This window comes from Arachis ipaensis, chromosome B2 (genome assembly GCF_059453495.1).
Source record: "Arachis ipaensis isolate K30076 ecotype BB chromosome B2, ASM5945349v1, whole genome shotgun sequence".
NCBI lineage: Eukaryota > Viridiplantae > Streptophyta > Magnoliopsida > Fabales > Fabaceae > Arachis > Arachis ipaensis.
In genome coordinates, this window is record NC_142437.1 from 20347971 (window position 1) to 20353180 (window position 5210).

Sequence of the window (5210 nt, forward strand, 5' to 3'; positions counted from 1 at the left end):
TCAAGACGATATATGTGGACCTATTCATCCACCATGTGGATCTTTTAGATATTTTATGGTCCTAATAGACGCATCTTCGAGATGGTCACATGTGTGCTTATTGTCTTCTCGCAACTTGGCGTTTGCGAGATTACTTGCTCAAATTATTCGATTAAAAGCACAGTTTCCAGAAATTCCAATCAAAGCAATTCGTTATGATAATGCTGGTAAATTCACTTCCCAAGATTTTGATGTTTATTGTATGGCTAATGGAATAAGTGTTAAACATCTAGTAGCTCATGTTCACACACAAAATGGATTAGCAGAATCACTTATTGAACGCCTCCAATTAATTGTTAGACCCTTACTTATGAGAACAAATCTCCCAATCTCGGTTTGAGGGCATGCTATTTTTCATGCCGCAACACGTATTCGTTTGAGGCCAACAAGTTACCATCAGTTCTCTCCTATGCAATTAGCTTTTGGCCAATAGCCAAATATTTCCATTTAAGAATATTCGGGTGTGCGATATATGTTCCATTGCACCACCTTCTCGCACCAAAATGGGACTCCAAAGAAAATTTGGGATATATGTTGGATATGATTCTCCCTCTATAGTAAGGTATATTGAAATACAAACTGAAAATGTATTTAAAGCCAGGTTTGCAGATTGTCATTTTGATGAATTAAAATTTTCAACATTAGGGGGAGAGAATAAGCTTCCTGAAAAGGAACTTAATGGGAATGCATCATCTTTGATGCATTGGATCCTCGATCAAGGCAATGTGAACTAAAAGTTCAAAAGATTATACATTTGCAAAGAATAGCAAATGAATTGCCTAATGCACTTTCTGATACAAAGAGGATAACCAAATCCTATATACCAGCTGAAAATGCTCTAATTCGAATTGAGGTCCCAGTCGGACAAATAGCCACCGAAATAAATTCACGCCAGAAGCGTGGCAAGCCTGCAGTTTCAAAGATAAAAATCCTCGAAAAAGAAAAGAGGAAAATATTATTCCTCTTGAAAAAGACATAGTAAAAACACCTGCAGTTGTCCAAAATTCTGATATAGTTTTAACGCCAGAAGACGTTCAAGTAATTGAAAATTGTGAAAATGACGAGATCTCGATAAATTATGTCTTTACAGGAGAAAAATGGGATTGAAATAAGACAATTATCAATGAAATATTTGCATATAATGTGGCATTAAATATCTGCATGAAAGTAAAGATTTTGAGCCAAGAACAGTCGAAGAATGTCGATAAAGGAATGATTGGCCAAAATGGGAAGAAGCCATGAAGGCTGAGTTAGAATCACTTGCAAAACGTGAAGTCTTTGGACCTGTAGTCCGTACACCAGAAGATGTAAAACCTATTGGATACAAATGGGTATTTGTGAGAAAACGAAATGAGAAAAATAAAGTTGTACGCTACAAAACTCGGCTTGTGGCACAAGGTTTTTCACAAAGGCTCGGTATAGATTATGAAGAAACATATTTTCCTGTAGTGGATGCAATAACATTGCGTTATTTGGTCAGTTTATCCACATATCATAAATTACATATGCATTTAATGGATGTGGTAACAGCCTACTTATACGGTTTATTAGATCGTGATATCTATATGAAAGTCCCTGAAGGACTAAAGATATCTAAACCATTCAATGAATATTCGCAAGGGTTATACTCAGTCAAATTGTAAAGATCTTTATATGGTCTAAAGCAATCTGGACGAATATGGTATAATCATCTTACTGAGTATCTGACAAAAAACGGATTCAAGAATGATGATATCTGCCCGTGTGTATTCATAAAGAAATCTGCATCTAGATTCATTATAATTACTGTGTACGTTGATAATTTAAATATCACTGGAACTCCTGAAGAGATTCCAACAATTATAAAAACTCTAAAAGAAGAGTTCGAGATGAAAGATCTTAGAAAGACTAAATTTTGTCTCGGCCTGCAGATCGAGCATACAAAAAATGAGATATTTATTTATCAAACAATATACACAAAAAGATCTTGAAGAGATTTTATATGGATAAGTTACATCCATTAAGTACCCCAATGATCGTAAGGTCTTTGAATGTGGAAAAGGATCAATTCCGTCATAAAGAAGAAAATGAAGATATCCTTGGTCCTAAAGTACCATATCTTAGTGTCATTGGAGCGCTAATGTACCTTGCTAATAATATACGCCCTGACATATCATTTGCTGTAAATTTACTAGCAAGGTATAGTTCATCTCCAACCAAAAGACATTGGAATGGAATCAAACAAATTTTTCGATATCTTCATGGAACGGTTGATACTGGGATTGTTTTATCCCTATGGATCCAAGTCACAATTAGTTGGCTATACTGACGTTGGATACTTGTCTGATCCACACAAAGGGAGATCTCAAACAGGATACCCGTTCACATATGGTGGTAGAGCTATATCATGGAGGTCCACAAAACAGACGATTACGGCAACATCCTCTAATCATGCTGAAATACTAGCGATACATAAAGATAGTCGCGAGTGTTTTTGGCTCAGGAGTTTGATCCAATATATTTTGTCATCATGTGGACTAATTGATTATAAGATAGCTCCAATTGTCCTGTTTGAGGATAATACAGCATGCATTACTCAACTTAAGGGTGGATACATCAAAGGTGATAGATCAAAATATATTTCTCTCAAATTCTTCTTCATACATGATCTTCAAAATTAAGGGACAATTGATGTCCAACAGATCCGCTCAAGTGATAATCTGGCAGATTTATTTACTAAGTCACTTCCAAAATTCTTCTTTGAAAAATTGGTACATCAGATTGGGATGCACCGATTTTGAGATATCAAATGATGTCGACAAGAGGGAGAGACTATACTCTTTTCTTCTTGGTCAAGTTTTTTCCCATTGGGTTTTTATTGACAAGGATTTTAACAAGGCCATTCCCATCACAAAGGATATTGTACTCTTTTTCCTTCACTAAAGTTTTTTTCCATTGGGTTTTTCTTTAGTAAGATTTTAATGAGGCATAATGCTAACTGGTTATCCGGGAGAGTGTTGTGACGAGAATGGATAAGAATGATGGATGCCCATTTATGGGTGGATCATTTTTCCTATGTTGAAAGAAACAAATTCTTAGGATGAAGCAAAATTGATGAAGTTTGAATGCTTATAAATATGCATGAACTGATGTAAAAGGAACACACACAGCAACAATAAAAATACTCTTCCCTCTTTCATATACAATTCCCTTTCTTTCTATTTCTCTCTAAGTTCTTAAGTTGCAATACATATAATACGATCAAATAGATAAGTTACTTATATTATTATAGTTGTTCTTGTATGGATACCTGAAGGGATAGCTCGGTCCCTAGGAATCGACGCCGAGTTGTTATCTTCTGTGCCGACCTTTGGGCCTTGTGGAAGTCTGAGCTTTACTCTGAAGGGATGTCCAAATGCGCAGAGCGTGAGCAAGAAACAAAGGGGGAGTGTACCTGCAAAGGCACTCCGAAGCTTAAGTCAGTATTGAGAATTCAATGTGTTCTAAGGATAGAAGACTATACCTTTTATGAGTGATGATAGGTCGGTTATGTTTCCGTTTCATCATATGAATTGAAGAGTAATAATTGGGTGATAAAATCCCATCTGACGTTTCGATTCTAATATGTCCGTTGAGATTGTTTGAACTGCCGAACTATAACATCAGCTTGTTGAGTAATAACGTGAATAATGCCGAGTTATGACAGATAATGCCGAGTTATGATGTTGGATTTGTAACGGTCGGATCATAGCCCCAAGCTTAGCCTGGGAATATGTTTAATGAAGCAGGTTGAGCTTTTAAGAGTCGGCTATTGAGGGATGTTGTAGTTCGGCAAATTTGGGTTGTCCTTGGAGCCCCCAGATCAAGGTGCTTTATTGAACATTTATTGAAACTATAGATTGTTATGATTAAGAGAGAGAAAAAGTTAAGTAAAAGTTTTAATAAGTATGCGTGTTTCCAATGCAGGCTTATTGGGTTTGATGTAACTGATTGGATGGGAAGTGGAACTAAAATTTTTGGTTTAAGTGTGAAATTAAAAACATTTGGAATCCTAAAGGTTTGCATGCTTGCTGTATTATTCTTTCTCAGGCATTTGGAACAAAAGCATGAGTAAAAGAGGTATGTGTTAATCCTTTCCTCTCGTCTTCTCAGTTTAGAATCTGTGGTTCGTTTTCTGTTCTTCTTCGTCTTGTCTTCTGTTTTCAAATGGGTTATGAGAAAGAGACGAAAGGGAAGATAGATTGATCTTACGATTGGGTGAATAACGATGTGAGGGGTCGTGTTTCTTTGTTTTTGGATGTTGGTGCTATGAATGAGATAGACAAGGCTAGGGTTGTGAGGGCTGGTTCTGGAGTTCGATTGGAGTTACTCCCATATTCAGAGAATGACAGGATTTTTCACAGAGGGGAGGGTTTTGAGCATTTCTTTATGTATAGCTGTGTGTTGGAGGAACTGAAGGTGAGACTTCGATTCAGTGAATTTGAGTGTCAGGTGTTGAAGCAGTTGAACTGCGCACCCTCACAACTGCATCCCAATGGGTGAGCTTTCCAGTGTGCGTTTGAGGTTCTTATGGAGTTTTTGGAGGAAATTCCATCAGTGGAGTTGTTTTTCTCTTTGTTTCAGGCAAATGGTGTGTGGAAAGGTGGTTGGGTAAATTTAAACAGTTCACCGAGGTTTGGCATTTTTAAGTTATACAAATCGTCCTTTAAGAACTTCAAGGAAATGTATATTAAGGTGAGTAGTTTCGAGGGTGACTTTCCGTTCTATGTGGACGAACATTTAGGGGAAAATTTTCCTCTTTGGTGGTGTTCAGAGCCTCAAAACATTCTAGGGCCTGAAACTATAACCCCAAGGGATGAGTGCATAATTGAGTATTTGACTGAGGTTGTTGATCGGAAGAAATTGATTTCTGTATATGATCTGCTGCAATGGGAAGAAAATAAGGCGGCTGTTGTAGACTTTCTGGGTAAGGAATTTGATTTTCTTATTGTATCATTGTTGAGATTTGTGACAAATGTTGGTTTTTGCTTGTGTTGCAGGTGGTAAATATCCGGGCATATCTACTGCGAGTCTTAGGGCTCGTGTGAGGAGTAAAGGTCTTGATAAAGAGGGATCTTTGTCAAAGGCGGAGAAGGTCAGCATTGACAAGGTTGATCAGTCGAAGCCGATGAGGAAAAAGGTGATTTTAAAGA